At 44.9% G+C, this 17,633-nt stretch overlaps 1 protein-coding gene across 9 annotated transcripts in view; it reads left to right on the top strand.

Annotated features, from left to right (window-relative positions):
- Nucleotides 1–3,575: 3,575 nt before the first annotated feature.
- The window catches only part of LOC115202196 (teneurin-3), a 425,097-nt gene continuing 411,039 nt past the window's right edge, over nucleotides 3,576–17,633 (top strand). For 7 of the 9 annotated variants that reach the window (XM_029766165.1, XM_029766167.1, XM_029766164.1 and 4 more), the window contains exon 1: nucleotides 3,577–4,376. The gene's annotated coding sequence lies outside the window, so the exon portion shown is untranslated. Of the gene's footprint in view, nucleotides 4,377–17,633 lie in introns of all 9 variants that reach the window. The other 2 variants (XM_029766158.1, XM_029766159.1) reach the window with 2 other exon arrangements.

Raw genomic sequence — 17,633 nt, 5'->3', positions numbered from 1 at the left:
TCTGTCTCTCACTGTTCAAATAAACCTACCATTAAAATTATAGACTGATCATTTCTTTGTCAGTGGGCAAACGTAGAAAATCAGCAGGGGATCAAATACTTTTTTCCCTCACTGTATCTCTTATTTTCTGGTGATGGGGAACAGGGAACAAATCTGCATTCTTTTGGTTGGAAAATCAGAAATGTCCCCCCAGGTGTGTGTGTGTGTGTTAATGTGTGGTAGTGAGCTAGGAACAAGGTGAGGGAGGGGGATAGAGAGATGAAGTGCTTTGACGATGTTGATGTGTCTTCTATCTCACAGTTGGTATGAATGATTTCTGTGTGATTGGACCGCATCTCAAACACCAGGGGTTCTTTTATCTACCTTCACACTTATGCATTTATCAATCTATCTCCCCTTTCAGCCAGAGCCCATCTATGTCTATTTACCGGCATTGCACAGCGCTTTTTTTGATTAGGCTGTTAAAATCAGTGGATAGACGTGTCCTTTTATTCTGAATAGAGTGTACGGAATGATTGATATCGGAGTGTACGGAATGATTGATATCCATAATTGTGAGGCTTTAGACCAGAGAGAGAACAATGTTACGGATAATGGCTTTTAATAGTGGTAACTTGTTGAGAATAGAGTGCTCTCTGAAAAGACTAAATATTATTTGTTTGGTTTCTCAGAGCAATTGAGCAATAATTGAAATACTGGCTCTGACCTAGAAAAAAATAAACAAAGTTGACATAAGAATTCTGAAATAATTAACGCTACATACGAATTCCTTAATGTGGATTTTGGACTACGTGCTGCAATATTTATTTTCTATCCGTGTTAGTTCCACTAGTTGTACTGGTGTTTTTAGTTTTGCTGTGACATTATTCCACAATAGCCGTTAGCATTTGTATTACCGTGTTATAGTGTTTCCCTCCATCGTTCATTCAGTATGTCATTAAACAGACAAACACGGACTTCAAAGGTAAAGTGGGCATTGATATTTGGAATTAAATCCCCAATCAATGTGAAAACCATTGAACTAGCTTCAAACGTTTCAGATTGAGTCGGCCTGCTGTGAAAATGCTAACCGTTAGGCCGCAGTTCTCCCTGTGGTAGGCAGCACAGCCGTAGCGACGCTATGTCCATTATGCCCTGCTTTCCAAAGACATGTCCTTTTTTAGGTTTTGTCCCTCAGGTTAGTGTCAGCTAAATTAATAATACATAAAGAGAAAAACAAAAAGAAAACACTTTTATATTTCATAGCAAAAATAATTACTTGAGTATGGGCTAACGACTATATTGTATTGTACATTCCTTACACTGCTTCATCTTGTATTCATTGGTTCCCTAAATAGTTGTTTTTTGACAGAATAATGTCCGGTTGTAATCTTTTGTAACAAATGATAGAATTTTTGGGCGTAATAATGTCCTGTCTTTTAACCTATCACCTCGACACCGCGGGGTGGGACTATTTTCAGTCCGGCCATTACATTGAATAAAACCGGTGTTTAAACCTTTAAACCTGAAATGGGTCCTTTCCAAGCAAGACCATGTTTCGCATAAGGAGACGTGAGAGAGGTTGAGATGCTACAATCAAATCATGTCATGACCACTGCACCACGCTCACATGCACTAGCTCTCCAGCACGCCGCCATGGCAACCAGAAACACATGGCATGCTTCGTTTGGTTCTGGTGCAAGGCAGTACCACCCTCCCACCGGCTTCCACTTCACTCCACCCAACCCCAGCCAGGGAGGGAGTAGGGATATTGGCTGTGCACGTCTATCTACTGCACCTGTTAACCGCCCGGCAACCGGCCGTGCACTCAGTCTGAGGTGAGGCATCAGAGGAAGGCAACGAGGGCAAAGCTTGTTAAAAGTTCATCCCTTTTGCTTGGCTTGTAACAGGTTGTGTGTCTGGGTGTAGGTCTGTATCAACAGGGTTTTTAGTTTCATGAGACTCAGTATGTCGACTAAGAGGTGGGGCTCAGTGGCAAAGCCGAACGGGAGTTGCAACATAACTGTCCAACTCTAACTTGATCCTTACTAAAATGATGAATCTGCCCCTGAGCTTGTCTGACTGATTTTACAGTTAAAAAGATAGAAGAGGCAGAAGTTATATTACTGGTATAACAGGTGGACGGTCTGTCTGATATTTTGCTCCTCTTTCCCAGGTCATTATATTGTGGATCAAAGAACGATGCTGGTTAAACCAAGACCTATTTGGTCATCTCAAAATGTGTGTTTGGTTTGGTTAGTTGCAAGAAATATTGGTCTCTATTAAATATTTGCTGGCTTTATACACTGAGTGTACAAAACATTAGGAACACTTTCCTAATATTGAGTTGCACCCCCTTTTGCCCTCAGAACAGCCTCCTGTTGGGGCATGGACTCTACAAGGTGTCGAAAGCGTTCCACAGGGATGCTGGCCCATGTTGACTCCAATGCTTCCCACAGTTGTGTCAAGTTGACTGGATGTCCTTTGGGTGGTGGACCATTCTAGATACACACGGTTGAGCGTGTAAAACCCAGCAGTGTTGCAGTTCTTGACACACTCAAACCGGTGCACCTGGCACCTACTACCATACCCCATTCAAATGACACTTAAAGCCTTTGTGTTGCCCATTCACCCTCTGAATTTTTTATTTTACCTTTATTTAACTGGGCAAGTCAGTTAAGAACAAATTCTTATTAACAATGACGGCCTACCCCGGCCAAACCCGGACGACGCTGGGCCAATCGTGCGCCGCCCTAAGGGACTCCCAAACACGGCCGGATGTGATGCAGTCAGGATTCGAACCAGGTACTGTAGTGACGCCTCTTGCACTAAGAGCCCCAATGGCACACATACACAGTCCATGTCTCAAGGCTTAAACATCCTTCTTTAACCTCTCCTCCCCTTCATCTATACTGATTGAAGTGGATTTAACAAGTGACATCAATAAGGGATCATAGCTTTCACCTGGATTCACCTGGTCAGTCTGTGTCATGGAAAGAGCAGGTGTTCTTAATGTTTTGTACACTGTGTATGTCAAAGGCTGTAAAATATGTGCATATTTTCAGTTCCAGTCAACTGTTTGACCCAGACATGACCTCTTGACATTTGACTATTAACATTGATATCAAAGTCAAAGCAAAAGGACATGGTCTGCATCTGCATGTTGGCAGGAATAGAAAAAAAGTAATATTCCAGTAATTATTTTTACTTTCTAGTGGGGTGGCTGGCTTCAATATATGTTAAAATATTATGCTCTGTTTGTCCTCAGTTTCATCTTGTAATATTACTGGAAAAAGTACACAATCGGTTATTACTGTACCTGGCACCAAATGGTACAGGACTGCTTGTTTAACGGAATTCCAAATAATTGTACCCTGCCGTCTCTAAGCAGGCCTAATTATGGCAACCTACTTATACAAATATGTGACCGTAAAATAAAACAACAAAACGATGCATTTATTAACATGTCATAACAACTGATGAAAGCTGCAAGCTGCTCTGTCCTAAACAAATAACCCTGCCCCTGTGCCTATACACCATCCTCTCCAAATCGAAGCCCTAAATCCACTATCAGAGTGTGTAGCCTAATCAGTACCAACGCAGACGTCTTCATCTGCTTCGACATCCGTCGCGGAGTCATTTATCACACCGCGACGCAACTCATGGATGCCCCTTAAATTATTACCCATATAGTGCTAGATATACATACTGATTGGACGCAGCAGGGGGAACACTGGGTCTTTACATCGACTGACTGCGAGGGGGAGACGCTCCATCGTGCGCAGGACAACAATATCTATCTAGACCTTGAGACCTCTCCGTTCTTTTGAAAATACAAAATAGCCACCTTGCTTGTACCGTTGGCGGTCGGAAGAGTGTGAGAGAGTGCCTTTTCTTTTGCTCGTTTTGTCACGTCAAGGAGACGTGAAGTTTACGGAGGCAGTGGGTTCTCCCGGCGCAGATAGGCTACAACAATCGTAACTCGATCTCCCCCTGTTTTGTGTCGTCTGTGGTTGGTAGGGTCCTCAGTAGTTACACATGTGTGGTTGTCACTGCTGGACCGTGTCATGCTCGAATCCTCTGCTTCTTTCACTGCGCTGTCCTCTACTGTTGAGTGATCAGACAGTCTTCACTGTTGTTCTAGGGCAGTGAATATCTGTCAACAGCCCGTCGGCGACATTGGTATGTTTTATATTTCCATTGAAGCTACGGGACTATCCTATCGTTTTGAAATAGCTGGAGTGAGAGTTGTGTTTGCCAGAACCTTTGTTTTACCACCGACTATTCCATTCAGAGAGCAGCGACGCATTCCCTAGAAGTTGGAGCATCGTTTGGTGAAGTTTTGACACACCGGTACTGAACAACAATGGGATTCTAATCGGACAAATCCACACCAGGTAGGGCCCTAAACTGTACTGTCCTGTTGTCATGTATTTATTTTAATATTGTCCAAATGATACACACATTTATTAGCCGGGTATTGGTATGGCTAGTGTTTACTTCCTGTGAGAGTTGTTGATAAATTACGCGCCGTTCGTGTTTTACAAGCGCTTGACGTGAGAGGTGCCATAGGAATATCCCATTTCATATGTTGAGGTACCGTCCGTAGCGTAGATGTCTGTTGTGTATTGTGAAACTTCTGAACTACTTTGATCAGAATAAACTGGCATATGTGCATGTTATTTGATTACGCATTGTTGGACACATTAAAATAGTTCATCTGCACACTTGCTTAAAATAAGCACCACAAATATATATATACATATATATAAATTGCCTTTTGATTGCGTACAGCTGAAGGCCTACAGTAATTTTATGTTGTATTTAATCCATCCACACAACTATATGTCAGTTATTTAAAAAAAATTAAAATGTATTTAGTTCTCTGACATTGTTGCTATTTCGCAAACTTGGGAGACATCGCTGCCATTTATGAGTGCCATTGTTGTTGCTCATGGAGATGTATTTAGTCCTTTAATCTTTCTGCCAGTGTTAGTTTGTATCAGGTGCTCTTTGGCGCACAGGTCGATAATCAGACAAATGCATAAAATGGAAAAAATAATACATCGTTGTCTTCCTTCTCTACAAAGGCATCAAATACATGATATGTTGCTCCACTGTATTATTAATACACTGTATCATTACGGTTTATATGGGACCTTTCAAAACACATAACAGTACACTGTAAAGCTTTCAGTTTGTCATAATTTCTGGGCATACGGTGTTGGTTATCAATAACGTGTGTTGGTTTATTATAAGGGACCGGCTTCGTCCCTTCACTGGCTCCTTAAAGCTGTAGCCTGACAGATGTATCCCCATATAAGTAGTCTTAGGGCTCTATTCAATGTGTATCGCTGAAGCGTTACAGACTGCAGATATAAATATAAAAGTAATTTACATTGAGCCAAATATGCCGCGTTTACAGTGAATGCAGTCTCTGCGACCGCGGGAACATTGCCTTTAATTTTCAATTGCGCTATAAAGCGGCTCTTCAGCGTTACGGATTGAATATAGACCCTAGTCTTTATCCAACGGGATGCCAACAATGCGATATAATAGTATACGCTACCGGTATACCAAAATATTTCAAAAGCTTCCAGGTCACATTAATTTTTAAAAAGGACTATGAATCATGTCGTTGTCCCTCAGATAGATATGGTGCAGAGTGTGTAGTGTGTGATTTGGCTGACTTCTTTGCCCTGTGCCCTTCTTTTCCCCGGAGGCACTGAGCCTGCGGGTCCCTTTAGCCTACAGCAGAAATAAAATGTTCCGTAATTCACATTCATTTGAATGTAACCCCCAGGTTAGGCTATTTTAAGATATGGGGTGGAACATTGTTTAAGGGTTTATATTGGTTAAAGAAACAGCAGGCCTGTAACAATGATTTATTAGACCGTCACTTTATTAAACACCAGTAACACCAGTTTAAATGTGTAATGCTGTCAAACATTTTGTAGTTATTTCAGTACATACTGACTGTTTTCAGTTTTTCTTAAAGGTCAGCACTATCACTTTACAGTTGTAGATTATTTCATTGAAAAGGTGCATACGGTTCTGTTGCATCTTGTTCTCAGAATCAGCACACCACCTTTACTCAGTATTATTATTGATTTATTATTGACTGTATGTTTGTTTTACTCCATCTGTAACTCCGTGTTGTTGTATGTGTGGAACTGCTACGCTTTATCTTGGCCAGATCGCAATTGTAAATGAGAACTTGTTCTCAACTTGCCTACCTGGTTAAATAAAGGTGAAATAAAATAAATTAAAAAAGTAGAAATAGGGACACACACACACTAGTATTTTCCATTAAAACATTTCATATAATTCAACATAATATAATTCAATTTTTTTTTAAACATTGTAAATTTAGATTGCACTCTTATAATTTTTTGAACAATTTTTTTTATAAACCATTTATAGTGGTTGACTCCAGTAGTTTAGACCAGTGGCCTCTAAACAGCCTGGACATGGTGCAGACAGCCAGTGTAGGTGAAAAGAGCCAAGGTATCTTCATGTTCTGTAATTGCGGCTGAAAAATGAGACTGAAGATAGAGGCCGACGAAAGATTCCTGGATCCTCCTAAATAGGCCTTTCTTTAAACAGGGACTGGGCCATATAGAGTTTAACCAGGCTATAATCTGGCACTGCATAGAGAGATTTGATACACAGCTAAACTATTATAGTTCAGTCTTGTGTGTTTCTCGGAGAGAGAAAGCGGACAGATATTTGTTCTGTTCTGTTCAAGCTGTCTCTCATTTTCACTCCGGTATTGTACATCTTTTGTGGTATTTTTACTCTATTTTTCAAATGATTGTGCTCACTTTCATTGTGCGAGGAAGTTTTATGTTCTTTTTGATAGCCTAACCTTGAATTTCTTTGTGGCCATACTTTGGTTTGTAGCCAGCCGGTCTTCTGAGCAGGCACAGGGAGCCTGTCGGTCTTCTGAGCAGGCACAGGGAGCCTGCCGGTCTTCTGAGCAGGCACAGGGAGCCTGCCGGTCTTCTGAGCAGGCACAGGGAGCCTGCCGGTCTTCTGAGCAGGCACAGGGAGCCTGCCGGTCTTCTGAGCAGGCACAGGGAGCCTGCCGGTCTTCTGAGCAGGCACAGGGAGCCTGCCGGTCTTCTGAGCAGGCACAGGGAGCCTGCCGGTCTTCTGAGCAGGCACAGGGAGCCTGCTGATCTTCTGAGCAGGCATAGGGCTGTTGTTGGGCAGACAACTGTGTTGTCGTACAGTGTAAACACATCTGTTTGGTTTAGTGTAGTCTATGTCCAGCCTACATAACGTATGGCACTGGCATCCACATACAGTACTGCTATGTGTCCTCTAGATGTGTCCTCTAGATGTGTCCTCTAGATGTGTCCTCTAGATGTGTCCTCTAGATGTGTCCTCTAGATGCCTGCTGTATGTCATTTGATCCTGTGACCCTTCAGTTATATAACTGAAATTGCAAAGGGGAACTGTATGATTAGGCTAGGTAATCAAGAACCATAATGAAAGATATTTAATTGCCTTTTAGTGAGGAAATTGCTGTATTTAAATTCCTGCCCTAAACAATAACCTTTACGACCAATATTTTGAAGGTAATAAGAAAACACCAAAAGTTAGTTTGTGAAAAACGAAAAATAAATGTATATTATTTAGGTCTAGATTTGAGGATCGGAACATTATGTATTTGACACACCTTCTTTGCAGAAGGCATTGTCTTTATGAAACGCCCCTGGTAGGCCTAATTCAGAGGGTGAGGTGGGGTGGAGCGGGGTGAGGTGGGGTGGAGTGGGGTGAGGTGGGGTGGAGTGGGGTGAGGTGGGGTGGAGCGGGGTGAGGTGGGGTGGAGCGGGGTGAGGTGGGGTGAGGTGGGGTGGAGCGGGTGGGGTGGGGTGGAGCGGGGTGAGGTGGGGTGGGCGGGTGAGGTGGAGCGGGTGAGGTGGGGTGGAGCGGGGTGAGGTGGGGTGAGGTGGGGTGGGCGGGTGAGGTGGGGTGGAGCGGGGTGAGGTGGGGTGGGGTGGGCGGGTCAAATGAATTTGAAGTGCAGTCGTAATCAATTTCTGACGTAGTTCGGTGCACTAGGGGGACGTCGATCTCCCATGTCCCCAAAAAAATCTGATTTTATTAGTTCACATTAACTCTCAAATGATTGATGGGATCACTTTGGAGATCTGAGGTTTCATTTGTTACTCATACGTAGCCAGTGATTTTTTTTAAACCCTCATGACAGGGCCTTTGGTGGCGGTGGTGCGGGGTACTTTAGATGGAGAGAAGGCATCATTTGTTACTATAATGATGTTAATAAAGTCCCGTTTGGCCGCCGTGATCCTCACTCTAAATCCATGCCCAGGTGTGACCGGTTGAAAGACGGTTGCCACTTGTCATTCTGATCGCATCAGCGGTGTGTGTTCTTATTCAGAGGAGTAGGTGTTACTTCCCTGTGTGCACCAGATGGTTCATTCTGTGTAAATATAGCCTCTAATTCATTTTTCAGTGACATATTGAAGTGTTAATTCTGTCAAATGTGCCTACGCTTCATTAATACTATCAGATCAATGCCGTTTGAACAGAGAACCCAGTACTTCACATCAGAGGCTTGCCAAACGATAGGGCAAGAGAGAGACGTAGAGGCCTGGAGAATGCCTCCTCTCCTTAGACAGACGGTGGCCATGGTATAGCAGCCATGAAAACTGAAGCGAGGCCAAGGTAGAGCGACAGATGTATAGAAGAGCAGGGAGTAAGGGAATAGCCACCAAGGGCATGCACAAGGCTGATTCACCAGCAGCTTGTTAAGTGTGGTGCGTGAGCAGTGCAGCAGAGGAGAGGAGCGGCGGCACCAAGCGCCACACTCTGCCTGGAATAGCGTGTTTCATTGGAGCAGGGCTCATTGCAGCCCAGCCATGCTGAAACGGGGGAGGGTCGGGGGTGAGGAGGAGGGGAGAGAGGGAGGGAGGAGGAGATGGGGGTAGAGGAGAGGCTCCCTTGCGCCACGGGCAAGCAGTGCACACCAGCCCCAGCCAAGCTCCCGAGCAGCTCCCAGCTCACTGAGTTGAGTGGTGAAGTGGTGGCATGGTGGGACGAGGAAAAGGAAAGGGAGGACAGCTCCTCTGTCTGTCTGTGACTTTGTCAATCACAACATGTCACAAGGAGAGATTGGAGAGAGGAGAGGTGAATGTTTGTGATTTATTTAATACACACACGCGCGCACACACACACCCCTCCCCCCCACACACAAACACTTCCTCCCCCCACACACACAAAAACTCCCCGACACATCCCCGCCCACCGTCCCCCCCCCCCCACTCTTCGAGGGAGGCGATTTGTTATGATAGCAGCATGTGAACCTTAATGAAAGGCAGCTGTGTGTGGGGATGTTATTCTGGCCCAGTGAACCCCCCCCCCCCCACACACACACACACTCCTCAATACACCTGCTAAAACACTCAGGCTGTGTTGATGCATTAATGCATTGCTCTGTTGCCAGTCCGATGGCGATGGCTGCTGATGCAATGAACAGCACTGCAGAGAGTCAATGTATTATTAGAGTGGAAACCCCTCTGCATGTCTCTGTAATGATGCACAAGCGATGCACAAGCATACACACACACGCACACACGCACACGCACACACGCACACGCACGCACGCACGCACACACACGCACACACACACACACACACACACACACACACACACACACACACACACACACACACACACACACAAGCATCCAGACCCTTTGTATGTTTTCTATTTTATTTTCCCTTTTGAAAAACATGTTCTCTCTCTCACTCCGCCTCTCTTTATAGAAGGTGAAGGTGCAGAGTACTTCAAAGGGATTAATGCGCACACACACACACACACACACACACACACACACACACACACACACACACACACACACACACACACACACACACCACACACACACACACACACATACAAACACACACACACACATACACACACACACACACACACACACACACTGCTTACACACTATTTAAGCTTAGAGTGGTTTTATTGGCTCTATCGTTTTTCCCCGTGTCCAACTCCAACCGCGTTCAGATATATTCTGCCTTTCCTAACATCAGCCAATTGTCTTTCCCTATGAAACTCACTAAAATATGAATGGACTCCTCCCTTTCCAGGCACTAGGCTTTGACGGCATTATGTCAGCGTCTAAAATTATGATGGATTTCTTTGTTGTTGTTGCCATCTCTGGTACACGTAGGCTCACTGTAAACTCACGTTGTTTCATAATATCTAAAAATGTAGGATCATTTATTTGGGGCTCTGGTACATGTAGGCCCCACTGTAAACTGGTTGTTTCACTGTGGACTTATGTGGTTGGTTGGACAAAGATAGTTTTACAAGAACTTTTATGTGTAAAATATGGTTCAAAATATATGTTTCTTCCAGATGTTTGCCAAATCTCTTGTGTTAGATGGAACCATATGGTTTGATGTGAAATGAAAATGTGGTCCGTGAACTGACAATGAATAGAGATCTGGAGGTGTGAAAGTGTGTTTGGTGTGAAAACCAAAATAAAAGATGTACTCTTTCCGTTGGCTCGACAATGCTCAATCCCGCTCACTCTGTCCCTGAATTTGATGGTGTTTGGAACACAACATCCTGGTACACCCTTGCAGAATGCCTACTTTGGTGCTTACTTTTATGCTAACAAAGTGTTGCAAAATGCTATTCTCAGGTAACAACCTGCTTAAAAATATTTAAAAATCAAATTTCATGAATCACTTTTTCAATACAAACTCATTGATGAAAAAGCTGTAACAGAATATTAGACATGCTATACAGCTCTTAAGACACTACGTATTGACATATTATGTCAGTGGACCGTCCACGCACCACCAGCCAATGGCCATATTGACACACATTAAAGGAACGCTCAATTGGAGTTGAGACATTGACCCTCGGCAGTGAGCGGTCTATGCCAGTTACTTGCTGTGATGGGGATGTAATGAAGTGTGTGTGTGTGCGTGAGTGTGTGTCTGGACGCCAGTGGGGGCAGGATGGGGCTGCCCGAATCCGACCCCTGGATCATTTGTCCTGAACCTTCCCCGCTTTCCATCCTTCACACAAGTCACGCCTCACCTCCGGCTCTCCACATGCCTCACCTCCGGCTCTCCACACGCCTCACCTCCGGCTCTCCACACGCCTCACCTCCGGCTCTCCACACGCCTCACCTCCGGCTCTCCACATGCCTCACCTCCGGCTCTCCACACGCCTCACCTCCGGCTCTCCACACGCCTCACGCCTCACCTCCGGCTCTCCACATGCCTCACGCCTCACCTCCGGCTCTCCACACGCCTCACCTCCGGCTCTCCACATGCCTCACCTCCGGCTCTCCACACGCCTCACCTCCGGCTCTCCACACGCCTCACCTCCGGCTCTCCACAGGCCTCACCTCCGGCTCTCCACACGCCTCACCTCCGGCTCTCCACACGCCTCACCTCCGGCTCTCCACACGCCTCACCTCCGGCTCTCCACAGACCTCACCTCCGGCTCTCCACACGCCTCACGCTTCACCTCCGGCTCTCCACACGCCTCACGCCTCACCTCCGGCTCTCCACACGCCTCACCTCCGGCTCTCCACACGCCTCACCTCCGGCTCTCCACACGCCTCACCTCCGGCTCTCCACACTTCTCACCTCCAGCTCCCCATACTTCCTCCAGCTGGGGAGAGATGATGTATGCCTTTAAACATTGTATGCATTGTGTGTCGCTCCACTGTGTGTGTGTGTGTCGCTCCACTGTGTGTGTGTGTATCGCTCCACTGTGTGTGTGTGTGTGTGTGTGTGTGTGTCACTCCACTGGGTGTGTGTGTATCGCTCCACTGTGTGTGTGTGTGTGTATCGCTCCACTGTGTGTGTGTGTCGCTCCACTGGGTGTGTGTGTGTCGCTCCACTGTGTGTGTGTGTATCGCTCCACTGTGTGTGTGTGTGTGTGTCGCTCCACTGTGTGTGTGTGTGTGTGTGTATCGCTCCACTGTTTGTGTGTGTGTGTGTGTGTGTGTGTCACTCCACTGTGTGTGTGTTTGTATCGCTCCACTGTGTGTGTGTGTGTGTGTATCGCTCCACTGTGTGTGTGTGTTTGTGTGTGTGTATTGCTCCACTGTGTGTGTGTGTGTGTGTATATCGCTCCACTGTGTGTGTGTGTGTGTGTGTGTGTGTATCGCTCCACTGTGTGTGTGTGTGTATCGCTCCACTGTGTGTGTGTGTGTGTGTGTGTGTGTATCGCTCCACTGTGTGTGTGTGTGTGTATCGCTCCACTGTGTGTGTGTGTGTATCGCTCCACTGTGTGTGTGTGTGTGTGTGTATCGCTCCACTGTGTGTGTGTGTATCGCTCCACTGTGTGTGTGTGTATCGCTCCACTGTGTGTGTGTGTATCGCTCCACTGTGTGTGTGTATCGCTCCACTGCGTGTGTGTGTGTGTGTATCGCTCCACTGTGTGTGTGTGTGTGTGTGTGTGTGTCGCTCCACTGTGTGTGTGTGTGTGTCCCTCCGCTGCTCTGTTGCTCCAGGGTTGGTGATGAGTTGTGGCTGCCAAATGGGCCAACACACCGTTCTGGTCTCCTGGTTGTGTGTGCGTTCATGAGTATCATCCGTGAGAGAGCGCGAGTTCCGCCAATATTAATTGACCCTCCAGCGTCAAGCAGAACATGTACCATTCCCCAGCTGTTGCATTTATTAATCCCAATGGTTAAAGATGTACGACATATACATCCTTTACTGAAAGGGCTAGTGGTGTATCTCTCCCAAGTGTCTGAGATGTACAGTAAGATAAACAATAATCAGAATAATAACAATAATTGAAAAATGCAAGGGAATTTCTTATTTTTTTGTGTTATGGTTGAAGTGGTGTTTCTTTGTCAGCTTTGTCTGTGTTCTAAAGAACTGGTATGGCTTTGCTACTATGGCTTTTTAGACCTCCTAATGATTGGCTTCTGTATTTTCGTGACGGACGTTTCCTCATAGCACAGTATTTTAACTGTGCTTTCCTCTCACCACCCTGCTCCATTCGCTTACCATGCTCCCACGTAACCATTTCTGATTGGCTGCTGGTGTGCCGCCTGCCCAATATTCCGTCAGGCGTGTAGGATACGTCAGCTCAACACCATATGACCTAGCCCCTATTCTGCCTTACCTGTTTAAAATGTGGCCGCTGCTCGTTCACAGAGGAACCCTGCTGAGCAACATGTGTACAGTCACAGGAGTACTGTACTGAATATGAGTAGCCTACAGTCACAGGAGTACTGTACTGAATATAAGTAGCCTTCAGTCACAGGAGTACTGTACTGAATATAAGTAGCCTTCAGTCACAGGAGTACTGTACTGAATATGAGTAGCCTTCAGTCACAGGAGTACTGTACTGAATATGAGTAGCCTACAGTCACAGGAGTACTGTACTGAATATGAGTAGCCTTCAGTCACAGGAGTACTGTACTGAATATGAGTAGCCTACAGTCACAGGAGTACTGTACTGAATATGAGTAGCCTTCAGTCACAGGAGTACTGTACTGAATATGAGTAGCCTACAGTCACAGGAGTACTGTACTGAATATGAGTAGCCTACAGTCACAGGAGTACTGTACTGAATATGAGTAGCCTACAGTCACAGGAGTACTGTACTGAATATGAGTAGCCTTCAGTCACAGGAGTACTGTACTGAATATGAGTAGCCTACAGTCACAGGAGTACTGTACTGAATATGAGTAGCCTACAGTCACAGGAGTACTGTACTGAATATGAGTAGCCTACAGTCACAGGAGTACTGTACTGAATATGAGTAGCCTACAGTCACAGGAGTACTGTACTGAATATGAGTAGTCTACCGTCACAGGAGTACTGTACTGAATATGAGTAGCCTACAGTCACAGGAGTACTGTACTGAATATGAGTAGCCTACAGTCACAGGAGTACTGTACTGAATATGAGTAGCCTACAGTCACAGGAGTACTGTACTGAATATGAGTAGTCTACAGTCACAGGAGTACTGTACTGAATATGAGTAGCCTTCAGTCACAGGAGTACTGTACTGAATATGAGTAGCCTAAAGTCACAGGAGTACTGTACTGAATATGAGTAGCCTTCAGTCACAGGAGTACTGTACTGAATATGAGTAGCCTACAGTCACAGGAGTACTGTACTGAATATGAGTAGCCTACAGTCACAGGAGTACTGTACTGAATATGAGTAGTCTACAGTCACAGGAGTACTGTACTGAATATGAGTAGCCTTCAGTCACAGGAGTACTGTACTGAATATGAGTAGCCTACAGTCACAGGAGTACTGTACTGAATATGAGTAGCCTACAGTCACAGGAGTACTGTACTGAATATGAGTAGCCTTCAGTCACAGGAGTACTGTACTGAATATGAGTAGCCTACAGTCACAGGAGTACTGTACTGAATATGAGTAGCCTACAGTCACAGGAGTACTGTACTGAATATGAGTATTCTACAGTCACAGGAGTACTGTACTGAATATGAGTAGCCTTCAGTCACAGGAGTACTGTACTGAATATGAGTAGCCTACAGTCACAGGAGTACTGTACTGAATATGAGTAGACTACAGTCACAGGAGTACTGTACTGAATATGAGTAGCCTACAGTCACAGGAGTACTGTACTGAATATGAGTAGCCTACAGTCACAGGAGTACTGTACTGAATATGAGTAGCCTACAGTCACAGGAGTACTGTACTGAATATGAGTAGCCTACAGTCACAGGAGTACTGTACTGAATATGAGTAGCCTACAGTCACAGGAGTACTGTACTGAATATGAGTAGCCTACAGTCACAGGAGTACTGTACTGAATATGAGTAGTCTACAGTCACAGGAGTACTGTACTGAATATGAGTAGCCTTCAGTCACAGGAGTACTGTACTGAATATGAGTAGCCTTCAGTCACAGGAGTACTGTACTGAATATGAGTAGCCTTCAGTCACAGGAGTACTGTACTGAATATGAGTAGCCTTCAGTCACAGGAGTACTGTACTGAATATGAGTAGCCTTCAGTCACAGGAGTACTGTACTGAATATGAGTAGCCTACAGTCACAGGAGTACTGTACTGAATATGAGTAGCCTACAGTCACAGGAGTACTGTACTGAATATGAGTAGCCTACAGTCACAGGAGTACTGTACTGAATATGAGTAGCCTACAGTCACAGGAGGACTGTACTGAATATGAGTAGTCTACAGTCACAGGAGTACTGTACTGAATATGAGTAGCCTTCAGTCACAGGAGTACTGTACTGAATATGAGTAGCCTTCAGTCACAGGAGTACTGTACTGAATATGAGTAGCCTTCAGTCACAGGAGTACTGTACTGAATATGAGTAGCCTTCAGTCACAGGAGTACTGTACTGAATATGAGTAGCCTTCAGTCACAGGAGTACTGTACTGAATATGAGTAGCCTACAGTCACAGGAGTACTGTACTGAATATGAGTAGCCTACAGTCACAGGAGTACTGTACTGAATATGAGTAGTCTACAGTCACAGGAGTACTGTACTGAATATGAGTAGCCTTCAGTCACAGGAGTACTGTACTGAATATGAGTAGCCTACAGTCACAGGAGTACTGTACTGAATATGAGTAGCCTACAGTCACAGGAGTACTGTACTGAATATGAGTAGCCTACCGTCACAGGAGTACTGTACTGAATATGAGTAGCCTACCGTCACAGGAGTACTGTACTGAATATGAGTAGCCTACAGTCACAGGAGTACTGTACTGAATATGAGTAGCCTACAGTCACAGGAGTACTGTACTGAATATGAGTAGTCTACAGTCACAGGAGTACTGTACTGAATATGAGTAGCCTAAAGTCACAGGAGTACTGTACTGAATATGAGTAGCCTAAAGTCACAGGAGTACTGTACTGAATATGAGTAGCCTTCAGTCACAGGAGTACTGTACTGAATATGAGTAGCCTACAGTCACAGGAGTACTGTACTGAATATGAGTAGTCTACAGTCACAGGAGTACTGTACTGAATATGAGTAGTCTACAGTCACAGGAGTACTGTACTGAATATGAGTAGCCTTCAGTCACAGGAGTACTGTACTGAATATGAGTAGCCTACAGTCACAGGAGTACTGTACTGAATATGAGTAGCCTACAGTCACAGGAGTACTGTACTGAATATGAGTAGCCTACAGTCACAGGAGTACTGTACTGAATATGAGTAGCCTACAGTCACAGGAGTACTGTACTGAATATGAGTAGCCTACAGTCACAGGAGTACTGTACTGAATATGAGTAGCCTACAGTCACAGGAGTACTGTACTGAATATGAGTAGTCTACAGTCACAGGAGTACTGTACTGAATATGAGTAGCCTTCAGTCACAGGAGTACTGTACTGAATATGAGTAGCCTTCAGTCACAGGAGTACTGTACTGAATATGAGTAGCCTTCAGTCACAGGAGTACTGTACTGAATATGAGTAGCCTTCAGTCACAGGAGTACTGTACTGAATATGAGTAGCCTACAGTCACAGGAGTACTGTACTGAATATGAGTAGCCTACAGTCACAGGAGTACTGTACTGAATATGAGTAGTCTACAGTCACAGGAGTACTGTACTGAATATGAGTAGCCTTCAGTCACAGGAGTACTGTACTGAATATGAGTAGCCTACAGTCACAGGAGTACTGTACTGAATATGAGTAGCCTACAGTCACAGGAGTACTGTACTGAATATGAGTAGCCTACAGTCACAGGAGTACTGTACTGAATATGAGTAGCCTACAGTCACAGGAGTACTGTACTGAATATGAGTAGCCTACAGTCACAGGAGTACTGTACTGAATATGAGTAGCCTACAGTCACAGGAGTACTGTACTGAATATGAGTAGCCTACAGTCACAGGAGTACTGTACTGAATATGAGTAGCCTACAGTCACAGGAGTACTGTACTGAATATGAGTAGCCTACAGTCACAGGAGTACTGTACTGAATATGAGTAGCCTACAGTCACAGGAGTACTGTACTGAATATGAGTAGCCTTCAGTCACAGGAGTACTGTTCTGAATATGAGTAGGCTACAGTCACAGGAGTACTGTACTGAATATGAGTATTCTACAGTCACAGGAGTACTGTACTGAATATGAGTATTCTACAGTCACAGGAGTACTGTACTGAATATGAGTAGCCTACAGTCACAGGAGTACTGTACTGAATATGAGTAGACTACAGTCACAGGAGTACTGTACTGAATATGAGTAGCCTACAGTCACAGGAGTACTGTACTGAATATGAGTAGCCTACAGTCACAGGAGTACTGTACTGAATATGAGTAGCCTACAGTCACAGGAGTACTGTACTGAATATGAGTAGCCTACAGTCACAGGAGTACTGTACTGAATATGAGTAGCCTACAGTCACAGGAGTACTGTACTGAATATGAGTAGCCTTCAGTCACAGGAGTACTGTACTGAATATGAGTAGCCTACAGTCACAGGAGTACTGTACTGAATATGAGTAGCCTACAGTCACAGGAGTACTGTACTGAATATGAGTAGTCTACAGTCACAGGAGTACTGTACTGAATATGAGTAGCCTTCAGTCACAGGAGTACTGTACTGAATATGAGTAGCCTACAGTCACAGGAGTACTGTACTGAATATGAGTAGCCTACAG

This window comes from Salmo trutta, chromosome 11 (genome assembly GCF_901001165.1).
Source record: "Salmo trutta chromosome 11, fSalTru1.1, whole genome shotgun sequence".
Lineage (NCBI taxonomy): Eukaryota > Metazoa > Chordata > Actinopteri > Salmoniformes > Salmonidae > Salmo > Salmo trutta.
Note: the sequence above shows the minus strand (reverse complement) of the source record. Positions and strands in the feature narration are given on the sequence as shown.